The following is a 15834-nucleotide window of genomic DNA, read 5'->3' as shown; positions in this document are numbered from 1 at the left end:
CATCTGGTCCTGTGGTCCTCCCTCCTCGTCATCTTCTTCGTCGTCAAGGAGATCCTGGATGTTGCTTCTTGTGTCACAGCAATCGATACCTGAATAAAAGACTTGGAGACTTTTCTTAACGTTAGTAATAACCACTCCGACCAGCCAACCCCGCCAGACGCAAGGGAAGGCAGTCGGGGGAGTCGGGCGAGGAGTCCTCTTCCCTGCTCCTCCTGGTACTCTTCTGGTTTCTGAGGGACTGGAGCTTCTACAGGACGTTCCACACCAAAAGGGAGGATGGCCAGCAGGAAAGGAAAAAGCAAGGACAGATACAGGAGAATATTCCTGCCAACTTCTATAAGACTTTATAATATAATCACCTCTGGCCAGATCCTCCTCAAATTGAACATCAATAAACCTTGCATTGTATTGTATATAGTGTGCATTTTTTCATACTTGATATTAATATTTTATGTTTACTCTGTAACCTTGCTTGCTGCTTCTACAACTAAATGTCCCCCTGTGGATGAATAAAGTATCTAACTATCTATCTATCTATCTATCTATCCATCTACTGATAACTACAAAAATTTGTCATGGTGGGTGGTGCAACATTGGACAATAATATTAAACAATCAACAACCATCAACACAGTGCAGTAGAATATACAATATAACATAAAGACAAACGGAAAACAGTACTTTAAACAGTAATGTAAGTGTAAGTTTAAAGTGACAACTGTATAACTTACCTGATTACTTACCTGAATACTTACCTGAATACTTACCTGCGGAGCGTTCGCAGTCGGGCCCGTTGGAAGCTGGCCAGCCTCAGTCGGGGGAGTCGGATGAGTCGGAGTCGGGCGATTCGGACACGGGACCGGGACAGTCGGAGTCGGGCGAGTCGGAGGCGGTCGTCCAAATCTGAATCAAAGTTAGGCAAGGAAAAAAACAAACCCAAAAGCGCATTGTGTAACTCATCTTGCATGACATTACCTTCAGGGACATACCTGATGGCGTCATGGGGGCCAAGCTGTGCAGGAACTCCAGCGAAGTCGCCACCTGCAGGGAAACATTTAAACAGGATTCCTCATGACATGAAATATTTCTGGATTACATTGAGCAATAATGGATTCAGATTCCAGCTGCTAATCAATCAGTTAGCAGCTCAATTAACCAATTGTTTAGACTCGTGAGCCACACCTTCCAGACTAAACAATGTTTCATATCTTCTCACTGTCCCCCTATATAAACCTTTAATTGTGCCTTGCTCTGATTTTACCTCCGTAGTCGATTCGGATGGGTTCAGGGGGGCCGCGCTGAGGAACTCCAGCGAAGTCGCCACCTGCAGGGAAACATTTAAACAGGATTCCTCATGACATGAAATATTTCTGGATTACATTGAGCAATAATGGATTCAGATTCCAGCTGCTAATCAATCAGTTAGCAGCTCAATTAACCAACTGTTTAGATTCGTGAGCCACACCTTCCAGACTAAACAATGTTTCATATCTTCTCACTGTCCCCCTATATAAACCTTTAATTGTGCCTTGCTCTGATTTTACCTCCGTAGTCGATTCGGATGGGTTCAGGGGGGCCGTCCTGAGGACCTCCAGGGAAGTCGCCGATAGCTGCAGGGAAACATTTAAACAGGACTCCTCATGACATGAAATATTTCTGGATTACATTGAGCAATAATCAAAGGTTACATTTTAAAAACGACAGCATATCTATAAACTAACTAGGACTACATGTGTCACGAAGGCACCAACACACAAGAGGCTTCACCGTTTAACAGTAATATCAAACATAGTGCAGCTTTGCCTGTTAGTTTGAACAGAGAACACATGACAGAACAACAACAATAATAATGATAAAAGCAAAGGTTACATGTTAAAGAAATAGTTTATGGAATATTATGAAGTAAAAGGAGCAGATGTTTGTTCAATAAGTCACGTTTCAACAGTCAAAACAAATCAACTCATTGTCGCAATCATGTGCGATTCTAACACACCTGGTGCGATGACGTCACATGTCGCATGATTATATTTCAGAATTAAGAATTAGAACTCAATGACAAGCCCCTCAGGCGCCATCTTTATTTAGACATTTCAAGGTCAAATATGTCATATTTGATGCCCTCTAAATACAATAACAGTGTTTTTAAACCTCTACAGTAATTGTTAACACATATCACAGATATCCCGCGACTTTTAAGACATTCCGGCACTCAAATAATGTAGCTAACTAGTAATAACTACGTAGCTAGCTTAGTGCCACGAAGGCACCAACACACAAGAGGCTTCACCGTTTAACAGTAATATCAAACATAGTGCACTTTAAACTCAAAAGGTTTCACCAATTTCTCAACTGAGAACGTTTTAAACGGTTTTAAGGGATGAATCAATGAGAAAAATGCTAAAATAAATATAAAACTTACCCCGAAGGTTGTGCAGCAGCTGTTGCAGCAGCCAGTTGTCGTCCATTCTCCGGCTTGTCGGGGTCCGCGATAGAGGGAAGTCAGTAGTTGTTATCCAAAGAGATTCAAGAGTAGCTTTTAGCTAGCAGTCAAAAGATCAAAGGGTTAGCTTTACAGTTTGGGTCAACAAGAGGGTTTAAGCTCGTGTCGAAGTCAAAATGCAAAAGGGACGAATGTCAACGTTCGACTATTTTTATAGCCTCGGCGGGTCGTTGCTATGGCAATTACTGAAGGGCCTGGTCACGTGCTTAGTCACGTAAGACGCAAAGAGAGACGTTTTAATTATTTTCTCATATTTGTCCAACATATATTTTATTTTATTAGTACTATTACTTTTTATCATACATGTCAGTGTTGTTGTAAACATGACATAATCTGCAATACTCATGCTAAGGATACAAATGAGATAGTTTCGGGTAAAAACTAAATAGTTTTTACATTCATGTGTTTTATAAGGGGACCGCTCTTTTGAACACAGAAAGACAAACTGGATGGAAAATTAAACACGCTTTGTTTTCATGCAATGTTGTTGAATCTAATAATGTTCTCCCTGTAATTCATCAGTGTTTTCAGTGTGTAAACACTTGTTATTTATACCGCAGCAGATCATTAATGTCATAAAAGCTCAATTGGCAACGTTTTCGGTGAAGACACTTACTCTTTAAGGAGAGATCAAGGATTTTAGGGGCTCTTGGACCAGATCAGCTGCTCGTACATGTTATTCGTACTGACTGTAATGCTCGCGACAATCAGTGGCAACCACCATTCATTTAAAAAACAAAGGAAGTTTGATAGGGTATGCTGCATCTGTCAATATGGAATACACCATAAATTAATGAAAACATATCGTAAGTGGTGATATATGCACGCTATTAGAAGAGTATTGCTCTTATCTGCATTTCTGTAACGCTGTAGTTGTCGGTATTCTCCACTGACCACAAGTGTCGGTAGTTCGGTCTCTCCTCTGCGCTCTCTGCATGGTGCAGACAGTGCTGATAAAAGATGAAGTGACGTTAGAGTTGGTTCTTCCTGTAGCGACCCTTGGTGAGCAAAGCTACGAGACAACAGCCCACCTCACTCGCTCTGCCAATCACAAGTACGCTCATGCTGCCCCCACCCCCATAGGCAGCTAGGATGATTGACAGGTGTTACAGCTACACAGGTCATGAGACCTTCGCTGACCTCCTGAACTCTGTAAATGCAATAGCCATACTTCTTATCTCAAACAACTTCTTCCTGTAAACACAATAACACTCATAACATTACAGGTTAACATTACATTTGTTCAAGGGGTCACAAGTCAAAATGTTGGAACTCAATGGTTAGATTGTGGATGACTTTCAGGGATTTTCTTTGTCATACAATTGTATCTTTCTGTTTGCAGTGCCGAGGACACGGCCAAAGTTGATCTGATGTCAACGTTCCCTGATCTCTTTTGGTGTGTTTATACATTTGCCAAAAGCAAAGAGAGGAATTCCAAGCCACCCCTGAAGGAAATGTTGAGAACAGAGCTGTGTCCAAGAGAAGGCTTCACCCCCGGAGTTGTAACGCCACCCAAAAAGTGTGGAGTGCATCTCCACTTCCCAGATCAAGAATCTCAAAGCATTTGAACTCAGCCAGCTGCTAATTGCCACCAGGCTCGTCGCTACCATCTTTCAATTCCAGGGCATCTTTATTTAAATGTCAATGAACAGCAACAATGAACAGCAGCTAATGCAAAAAGACCTGGTAGTGTGTGGTTTTAAATGAGTGCCGTAAATTCACTTGCTTCCTTAATCTGGCTATTCAAAGTACACTTCCTGTTTGACTCTGATGAAGACACTGTGGTGGTAAAATGTTAGTCTGTTTGCAGAAATAAATGTTGTCAATCAATCAGTTTGCTGCCTTCCATTTCTTTTCCTTGAAAGTAGATTGTATTGCAAAACGACACATTTACAAGCCTCTGGATATTGAAGGCCTGGCTCTTCCAGAATAGTAATGTTATTATCCAGTAGCTATGCAAGAACTCTTGTCCAGTGGCAGATTGACCACCATGAGAGACCCTGCAAGTAGAGCAAGATATGTCACACCTCAGGCCGGCTCGTAGTCATTCTGACCCCTTTATAGTGTTGACCTTGGATGTTTTTTTCCACATTAAACTATTTTCGGATGAATGAAAGGATCTTAAAAAGGCTTGGGACAATATCTTTTGGTTTTATCTTCAACAGATACTTAAAGCACCAATGTATTCAAAATAAAGCGAGTCATCTCCCTGTTCTTATGTAAAACTTGAATTAAAATGTAAGCTAATTCATTTTATAGTTAATTATAAGTCCTGTGAGGTTCCCCTAGATCACAAACTTGGACCTAAACTCCAAATGTTCTGGTGGAGGTGTCTCAGTCAATGGTTCTCGGATGTACATAATACGGTTCAACCCAGGTACAGAAATTGCAATCTTAGGTTGGCCATCAAAAGTAAATAACGTAAACATTTTATTTTTAAAAAAGTGAATGGTATTGCAATTCTGCTAAACATAATAGAATATGTCAGCTTTACGAAATACGGATCATCTTATTACTTTTTAAATTATTTGGCATATTTAATATTCTCAGAATATAGTGCAAAATAAAACTTGAGTAGGCCTATTCCAATAAATATGTTAATATTTTTCATATCATATATTAGTAATACACTGTTGTAAGATGTGTCTTGTCATGTTTGTGCCATTGGTCAGTCAGTATAATTTCCCCCATCTCAATGCACTCAACATGTTAACATCCTTTGTACCATAATACAAGGTGAGAATTGAGGCTCAGTTCATTAATTATGAAGCTATAAGAGCTAAATATTAATCAATCAAATGTCTGACATTTGGTCTGAATATTCCGGACCAATGCAGTCCTCTATTAAGGGAGTGAGAGTGACTGGCAGGGGCTGGTCAGCGAGGTACGTGGATGAAGAACACCGCGAACAGCTGTTGCAGAGACGGACTGATCTACAGGTCGCTCCCGGTCCATAAGGAGCGAGCTGCGGTGTCGTGGCTCAATAGACCCGATGGGCTGTTGCACGACACACAGAAGCCGCTTTATGTTACGAGTCTCTCGCCAAATGCGCTGCGGATTGATATTGAGCTGGCGTTTTTCTGTCAGGCCGACAGCATCACACGCGCCGCGTATGTGTGTGTGTTTTGTGTGCGTGTTAGACCAGACACATACACTTGTGTGACTGCATTTCCCTTTACGTGTCAACAAAACTAGTGCTGCTTTGTGAAGGTAAACTGCATATATTGTGATTCTGGAGTGAGGAGCAGAGACCAAACAAACAATCGTTTCAGTGAGAAAATAACCGTCCGGTTCTTTCGTCATTAGTTGTAGCTCTACATAAGGAATGAGGTACGGGTGGAGCCACACACCGGACTACACGCCTGACTCCACGTTACCTCTGCACATGCGCAGCTCTGCGATGTCATTTGGTAGTGTGAGAGCTATCAGGGTCTACGCCGTTCCCTCTGCGCGTCTTATCTACACGTTAAACACTTGGCTCCAGTGTGTGTGTGTGTTTCCACCTCGTAGGGAACTGGGGTATCAGTTAAGTCATGTGACCATCTCCATCCGGGCATGTTTGAAAGAACAACGCCAAGAACAGATGATAGATGGATATGGAGGAGAGACTTGCGGCCCCTGGAGTCAACCCAGAGCTAGAGGAGTGACGGTGAGCTGTATCCACACCGAGGCCTCTCATAATACCAGCGCTCTCTGTTCTCTCCTTGCGTTCTCTCACATGTTCCTCGTAGTTCCTGGTGTGCAAGCGCAAGCTGGAGAGTAAGAAGGAGGCCCTGCTCATTCTGTCCAAGGAGCTGGACACCTGTCAGCAGGAGAGAGACCAGTACAAGCTGATGGCCAACCAGCTGAGGGAGCGCCACCAGGGACTGAAGAAGAAGTACAGGGAACTCATTGTGAGTTCCCTGTACTTCCCAAGGGGGTCCTGTCACAAACACAAGAGAGGATATTGTCTTTTTGATAACTTTATTGAGCCTTTGTCTGATGTGATTGATGGTGCACGACCCATTCAAACGCTGTTCATGAAAACAGTTGAGCGTTGTGTCTGCATTTGAACAATTGTTCCTGTGTATGTTTCCTCGAGCTGAAGAAGAAAGATGTGCAGTGCTCCCCAAATCAAATGGGTTTTATTGGTGGACCTGGACCTTGTCCATCATGGATCAAGTGGCCGTTCGCCAGCTGTTTTCCAATAAATGACCGTCTCCTCATTTCTTCTCCTCCTCCTCCTCCTGCTCCTCCTCCTCCTCAGGTGAACCTGGCTCAGTTGTTGGGAGACTCGAGGGAAGGAGCAAAGCGTCTCGCCGAGGAGGTGAAGGAGCTGACTCAGAGACTTACGGAGGCCCACGGGGACAACAAGGTGAAGTTACCTGGAGCACATGAACTTGATGCCCGTACGGGTGAATGAGTAGATCTTTGAGAGAAACGGTGAGATTCTTTCTTTTTTCATTTTTTTTCTGCAGGTCCTGAGGATGACCATTACTCGACAGGGGCTTGGGGATGAGGAGGTGGGGGCGCGCCATTTCCCCACCCGTGAACATGAGGATCTAGTTCACCAGCTTGAGACAGCCGGGCTACAGGTGGACACCTTTTACTTTTTTAATTCATATTCCAACATGTACAGTGCATTTACAAAGGCATATGATCCCAGGTGAATTTTCAGATTTTTTAAACACATACACAGTTTATTTTTGGGCTCAGAATAAACTGACGCGAGTTATAAAGCCGTTTGGTGTGAACGCACCATAATGCTGCAAGCGGTGCGGCTTTGTAGTTTACCAAAGTCGTACTAAAACATTTTAACAGAGCGCCGTGTACCACACAAAATCGCTTCGAGGTCAGTAAGCACAACCAGAATTAATTCATATATAAGGCGCTCCGGATTATAAGGCGCACTCTCGTTTTTTGAGAAAATTAAAGGCTTTTAAGTGCGCCTTATAGTGCAGAAAATACGGTAGTTTTATTTATTTTTTTCAAAACCTGGTGGTGTTCTATTAGATTTTATTATTTTGATGAAACAATACTTTGCTGAGGTATTCCCAAGCAAGGCATCTGACGTCTATCTGCTTTGGTGGAGCCGCCCACAAAACAGTAGACGTGGTTGCACAGTGCGGTGCTCCTAAATTGCTGAAAAGAGTGTCTGCACTCAGCAATTTCCTCTTTCTGATACTTTACTGATTGTAAACACATCTTTGATGAAAAGTCATACTTATGGGGGAATATAGTCTAAAAAAATGATCTGGTTAAAGTAGAAAATATAAGTATAAAACACAAGTCAAGACATAGAAGTAAGTAAGTAAACCAATAACCCCAAAATGTAGATTGACTATTATTCAAGATGATCATGGGGGGTGGTTTACACTGATAGTATAACATTGTGTAAATTCTTTTACTATAAATACATTTTCACTATATATATATATATATATATATATATATATATATATATATATATATATATGTATGATTGTCTTCAAGTAAAAATCATTAGAGTCTGGTATGTCTTGCATATAATCTGCGCTTCATCAACCTTGTTCTATGTGCTTTGGCTCTCCTGCTTTATTATTTTAATCGTTGTTACTGTAGGTATTTGTATGACCGTTTCAGCCAACTACAAGAGGAGGTGAACATGCTGAAATCCAACCTCATGAAGTACAAGGTGCCGATGCGATGCCTCTGATTTTGGGGCTTTATGAATCTCGAACAATTCATTTGACTTCACTAAATTTGTATTCCCTTGCGCATGCACTAAAAGCCAAACTTTAATTTGAATTGTTCATCAAATGTGACGTGGTTGAGCTTCATTATCTTGATGTCCCCCTCCCCGCAGACGTCTCTTGAGAGGGCGAAAAACTCCAGCGCATATGTGAAATCAAACCGCAGCACCGGAGCCAAACAAGGTGAAAACACAAAATGTTCGGCTCACTTTGAAACTCGACAATCATGTCAGGTTGTCATGACGATCATGTCACGTTGTCATGACTATCATGTCATGTTGTCATGACGATCATGTCACATTTACATGACAATCATGTCACGTTACCATGACGATCATGTCACGTTACCATGACGATCATGTCACGTTACCATGACAATCATGTCACGTTACCATGACGATCATGTCACGTTACATGACGATCATGTCACGTTGTCATGACGATCATGTCACGTTGTCATGACTGTCATGTCAGGTTGCATGACGGTCATGTCAGGTTACATGACGATCATGTCACGTTACCATGGCGATCGTGTCACGTTACCGTGGCGATCATGTCACATCACGTTACCATGACGATCATGTCACGTTTCCATGACGATCATGTCAGGTTACATGACGATCATGTCACGTTACGTTACCATGACAATCACGTCAGGTTACATGACGATCAAGTCATGTCATGTTACCATGACGATCATGTCACGTTACCATGACGATCATGTCACGTTTACATGACGATCATGTCACGTTACATGACGATCATGTCACGTTACATGACGATCATGTCACGTTACCATGACGATCATGTCACGTTACCATGACGATCGTGTCACGTTACCATGGCGATCGTGTCACGTTACCGTGGCGATCATGTCACATCACGTTACCATGACGATCATGTCACGTTTCCATGACGATCATGTCAGGTTACATGACGATCATGTCACGTTACGTTACCATGACAATCACGTCAGGTTACATGACGATCAAGTCATGTCATGTTACCATGACGATCATGTCACGTTGTCATGACGATCATGTCACGTTACCATGACGATCATGTCACGTTACCACGTTAAAATAAATTCCTAATAGTTGTGAAGTTGTTTTTTTAAGGGACCTTTTCTTTTTATATTATGTTATAAATTTGAGTTGACCATTCTCCTTCTAAGGAACTATTTTACTTTGATTTTGTTACATATTCAGATAGTTGTAGTTGCTAGTTAATTTACAAATTAAGGTTTATACACACTGAAAGAATCATGACAAAACACATACCTACTTCTATATGTTATTCTTTGTTTAGATACATAAAGCATGGCCTGCAATGCCACTACATGTTTGCCCCACAACAACCTAAACTAGTCTTTGCACATCCTATAACATTTGTTTTGTCATTTGCCACCTTTTTAAATGTTTAAACTTAACAAACTCAGAAGTCTAAAAGTGTGTCTTTTCAGTGAATGTTTTTGCAAATAAATGAAAACATAATGGAACATGCGAGCTTTATAACATGCTGACAAGGTTTTGTTTTAAGCAGATTGAATGTGTCTCAACCTGTGCTGTGAGTAAGGGTATCAAAAGGGTAGCATATGTGAAATCAAACCGCAGCACCGGAGCCAAACAAGGTGAAAACACAAAATGTTCGGCTCACTTTGAAACTCGACAATCATGTCAGGTTGTCATGACGATCATGTCACGTTGTCATGCCTATCATGTCATGTTGTCATGACGATCATGTCACGTTACCATGACAATCATGTCACGTTACCATGACAATCATGTCACGTTATATGACGATCATGTCACGTTGTCATGACGATCATGTCACGTTGTCATGACTATCATGTCAGGTTGCACGACGGTCATGTCAGGTTACATGACGATCATGTCACGTTACCATGACGATCATGTCACGTTACCATGACGATCATGTCACATTACCATGACGATCATGTCACGTTACCATGACAATCATGTCACGTTTACATGACGATCATGTCACGTTACCATGACGATCATGTCACGTTGTCATGACTATCATGTCAGGTTGCATGACGGTCATGTCAGGTTACATGACGATCATGTCACGTTACCATGACGATCATGTCACATTACCATGACGATCATGTCACGTTACCATGACGATCATGTTGTTACCAACAATGTGTTCGTGCTCACCAACCGTGACGCTGAGAAGTTCAGGCGCCTCCTGGTGGAGTTACCATGACGATCACGTCACGTTACCATGACGATCGTGTCACGTTACCATGGCGATCGTGTCACGTTACCGTGGCGATCATGTCACATCACGTTACCATGACGATCATGTCACGTTACGTTACCATGACAATCGTGTCACGTTACCATGGCGATCGTGTCACGTTACCGTGGCGATCATGTGACGTTGTCATGACGATCATGTCACGTTACCATGACGATCATGTCACGTTACCATGACGATCATGTCACGTTACCACGTTAAAATAGATTCCTAATAGTTGTGAAGTTGTTTTTTTAAGGGACCTTTTCTTTTTATATTATGATATATTATATATTTGAGTTGACCATTCTCCTTCTAAGGAACTATTTTACTTTGATTTTGTTACATATTCAGATAGTTGTAGTTGCTAGTTAATTTACAAATTAAGGTTTATACACACCGAAAGAATCATGACAAAACACATACCTACTTCTATATGTTATTCTTTGTTTAGATACATAAAGCATGGCCTGCAATGCCACTACATGTTTGCCCCACAACAACCTAAACTAGTCTTTGCACATCCTATAACATTTGTTTTGTCATTTGCCACCTTTTTAAATTTTTAAACTGAACAAACTCAGAAGTCTAAAAGTGTGTCTGCTCATTAGGTGAATGTTATTGCAAATAAATGAAAACATAATGGAACATGCGAGCTTTATAACATGCTGACATGGTTTTGTTTTTAGCAGATTGAATGTGTCTCAACATGTGCTGTGAGTAAGGGTATCAAAATAAATGTGTAAAATTGTGAGATGTTTTCATGATGTTTGTGATTATAGCACAACCTTAGTTGAAGGTCAATTCTCCCCTCTCAATTACTGTTTTAACTTGATTACTTAAAGGAAAGTTGGACTATTTTGTCTTCACAAGTATTACTATTTGAATGTTACTTTAAAATGTATCAGGCTTCTTACCGTTCCCAATTTTGCAGACTAAAACACATAATACAGCTGTTCCTTTTGAATTTTCTACACACCTTTATGGTAATAATAGAAAAACCTGTTGGTACAACTATTTATTCAAATTTAAGCCTGCAATGAAACGTCTTAATTTCTAGGAAACAATGTCTTGTACAAAAAAGTACATAGTTAACATAAATTAAACTATTCATCTCAGATTGTGCAATCCCTCATAAACTGGGTTAGGTGCATGCCTTTTGCTTTCTCATTGTTTGTCACAACTGTAATATTTGTATTTTTATCACAGTCCTTTCTTTCCATAGAATATATCTATCCATGTGTAGTATATGTCACGTATGTGTAGAACCTATTTAGCCGTGCTGATTGACACAAAACCGCAGTGAAAAAGCAGAGGGCAGGCTAACAGTACCTCTTCCTCAAGGAAGGGGGCGTGTGAGAGCCCACGGGTTACGCTTGTTCTGCCATTGCTCTTCTTCTACACTTTTAAAACTAAAAGAAGATAAGGAGGACAAAGTGCACGGAGATGTTTGTTCAGGCGGATAGACGAATGGACTTCATTTACAAGTAAAGGTAGGGCCATGCACACACTGCAGTAGTATATAGGGGCTATTTGTATTTGTATTGAATGAGTATTGTCACAACCGGCTCTGAGGCAATGACAAATATGGGAAAGGACACAGTGAATGATAGTCAAGTAAAGGTGTTTAATATAGTTAAGTAAAGGAAAGAGTACAATTGTGAAGTGTGTTAGTCAGTAACATCTGTAATGTGAATGCGTGAGCATGATGAAGTGCGGGGTGTAAACCAATAAAGCCCTAACCAGGTATGAGCCGAACAAAGCGAGGGGAGCGCCATCCTGGAGTAGGGCTTTTATCCCCCAGGTGCTCCAGGAACAGGTGCTCTGCATCCAGTAATTGGCCACACCCACGTTCCTGTGACACGTTCAGGAACACAGGGACAAATAGCTGTAAACGCCGCATTTGTACGGTGTTATAAGCAGGGCCCGTCCCGGGATGAATTGCGATGGCAAATGAAAAGCACACGGGGGGTGAAGAGGAAATGCGCTCTTTCTCCAAGCTGCTATACATCGGTAGAATCATATATCTACCTTACCTATTGTAGTGTTTCTGTTTCTGGTTAAACACCAGATGAACGACAACTTGGTGTAGGTTCCCGAGCCTTCATTCTCCGCCCGCTTCCACACATGTATCCCTTATATGCTGTCTGCTTACTCGCCTGTGTCATGCATATCTATGCTCGCTAGGTGGCGCCATTCTCACCGTGAACATCACACCTGTGTGTGTGTGTGTGTGTGTAAAGAATGCTAACATTAAATATGAAAAACAACCTGCAGTCAATGTGCAAGCTGCCAATTGAATGGTGATTTCAGCTACTCTATTGGGTTCATATATTTGTAAATGTGACTGAAAGACGCTCACGGTCAGTGGAGCCGCATCTGTCCACTTCTTTCAGGTACTGACAACAAATAAGGTTCAAAATGACATTTACAAAACACGGAGGGCCTCCTTAAACACTTGAATGATCGACATGTACAAAGCTGTTACATCAAAGTCTCAAGGAGGCTAATATTCATAATCCGTTCTTCAGTGAGATCAGATACAACTTTCATAAAGGACTTCCTTGTCCACCTCATCTTCGTGAAGGCCAAAATAAAATTGCTCCATATTATTGCTTCCCCTATTACAAGACTGTTTAACCTGTCATTTCATTGATCTGTTTTCCCCCTTGACTGGAAATCGGCTACAATTCTCCCCCTCTTTAAAGGAGGCTCTGGCTCTGACCCAAACTGCTACAGGCCGATTTCCATCTTGCCCTGTCTGGCCAAAGTCATAGAGAAACTGGTACATAAACAACTAATACACTTCATTGACTTAAATCTTTAACATACACATCAATAGCCTTCTGGCTAAAGTCAAAGCTAGACTGGGTTTCCTGTATCGAAACATGGCCTCCTTCACAGCACCCTCCACCACCCACCACTGTGATCTGTACAGATTGGTGGATTGGCCCTCCCTTCATACCAGGCGGCTACAACACTGGCTGCTCGTGGTCTACAAATCCATTTTGGGAATGACCCCTCGCTACCTCTCAAATCTTCTACACATTTCTGACAGCGATCGCTGTTTAAGATCCAGTGACTTCATCAGGCTCATCATTCCAAAAGTCCGTACTGTGTTTGGTCATAACGCCTTTCATTCATTTTAATTGCTGACCACCCCTCACTTCTCTCTCTCTCTTCTATTTTTACAAAGAGCATCCAGTAATCCGCCTTTTTATTTTGTACATGGTGTTTATTAATTTACCTATGTTGTTTGTATCCATTTTCTCATGTGTTTGTCATACTGTATTGTATCTGTGCTGTTTGTGTCACTTGTGTGGAATGTGCTACTGCCTCTTGGCCAGGTCATCATTGTAAATGAGAATTGGTTCTCACTTGATTTTACCTGGTTAAATAAAGGTCATACTGTATAAGAACGTCTTTACAGTTAAATGCATAAAATGCTAAATTTAGCATCCTAAAAATATATTTAGATTGACATCCATCATCCAAGTATTAAATCATTTTCTGTAAACTAGCAGCAAAAAACATATGTTATAAAGATAAGTATATACTGTATACAGTTAATACTTTAATTATCAGAGGGAAGTTAAGACAGTAGTTTATAAAACATACAAAACTCTGAAACACACAGGACACTCTCCACAGTTTGTAATATTAACAATTGATCAATCAGTCGATCAATCCAAGAGGAGCTACAGGAAGTGATCCGTCCCTTTTAGCTGCTACGCGGTCTTTAACTGACTCATGTTGCCGTTAGTTTCTGCTCTTTGACGACTGATCGGATCTCTTCATGCTTCTGACTCTTGTAGCTCAAGAGTCAGTCATGTGATGACAACGTGGAACCTTCCTGGTTCCTGGTCACCTGACACATTTAGAAACAAGACGTCACATGTTCATCTCTGATCATTGTGTTTCTAGTCAAAGCCTCGAGCGCAACAACAGCAGAATCAGTGTTCATGTCAAATACATTATTATTGTAGTCATCATGCTCCGGTTTATTTTTGTTTTTTTGATGTGAGACAGGAGTTGTTTGTGCAGAAAGCCCGTCGGCCCGAAGATGAACGGGACGTTTAAAGTCTCCATTTGATTCATTCTACAGGTTGGAACCAACATGCCACGTTATCTACAGAGTCCAGAAGGCTGAGCCCGTTGTCCTGCTGTGGGAGACGAGCAGCTTCCAGACGTCTCTTCAGGAGCTGGTGGACGAGATGCCGGCTCAGAGTCTCCTGTCCTCAGACTCCAGAGGACATCTTTCATGCTGCTGGAGCTCCAAAGGTCGTGGACACGTCCTCCTCCATGCTGTCTGTTCATTGGTTTGGTTTCAATGTTCTCCATCCAGTGAGGAGTTTGGTAGTAAAAGCATAATTTTCATATACATATATAATATATATCCACGTATAATATAAATATATTATTTAGAGTGAAGATATATGTTGGTATTTGTTATTGCTGGTGGCCAACGGACATGACACGTTGACTTGATGCCGTTTTTGATTTGTTTCATGTTTTGTACGACAAAATATCTTTGTGGCAATTTAAAAAAGCTACAACTTTTTGCCAAAACACAAAACAGAAAAATAATTTTTGGTGGAATTGTTTACTCGTTATGAAGATGAAAAATGAGAGCACTGGCGTAAAAACTAACGCTAATTATTATGAATCAACTACCCAAAAGGGAAATATAAAAACTATAACATTGTAGTGTATAAAAGAATCAACCATTAAAGTTCTGATTTATAACCCAATATGAAGGATCATAACGTGGTGTTTGCTGACCCAGTAGTTTTTAATAATAAAAAGACATATTGAGATTTTGTGGTACATTTATTCATTCAACTCTTCAGGAGATAACATTATAAATACTGTACACAGTTTACATGAAGATACAGTATTATATGTGACAAATTAAATACTTTAAAGCTTTGAGAATAATTATGAATCTTGTTCAGCCTGAAGCTTCCGTCTCCTTCTGGATTGGTGAGCAGATGCAAACAGCTGCTTCCTGCGTGTGTGAGGAGCTTCCTGAACCCACCAGCACAGAAGAAGCAGACGGAGACAAACTACGTCCTCTGTGCCGGTGGGAACGGGACGCCCCTCGTCCTCTCGGCTGGCGGGCGGGGCGGGTGGTGTCGGGGTTTGGGTGGACGGGCAAGGGGGTCCTGTCACAAACACAAGAGATTAATTATTTTGAACTGAACTACACAACCTTTACATTAGTGTGTTGAATCTGGCCTCCAATGATGGAATCGTATTAATGATACTTCTGTAGTCATAGTGAAGGATTACTTACTCCGCCCACTAACAGAAAGGCAACCGCCGCTCTCCATCTGGTCCTGTAGTCCTCCATCCGTCT

General features: G+C 41.3%; 1 long non-coding RNA gene across 1 annotated transcript; it reads left to right on the top strand.

Annotated features, from left to right (window-relative positions):
• The first annotated feature begins 11859 nt into the window (after window positions 1–11859).
• Window positions 11860–15834, top strand: LOC117747881. The gene is made up of 3 exons (XR_004611491.1): window positions 11860–11968; window positions 14581–14756; window positions 15787–15834. It is a non-coding gene; the product is annotated as an uncharacterized LOC117747881 (long non-coding RNA).

Source organism: Cyclopterus lumpus, chromosome 18 (genome assembly GCF_009769545.1).
Source record: "Cyclopterus lumpus isolate fCycLum1 chromosome 18, fCycLum1.pri, whole genome shotgun sequence".
NCBI lineage: Eukaryota > Metazoa > Chordata > Actinopteri > Perciformes > Cyclopteridae > Cyclopterus > Cyclopterus lumpus.
This window is presented reverse-complemented; position numbering and strand designations above follow the sequence as displayed.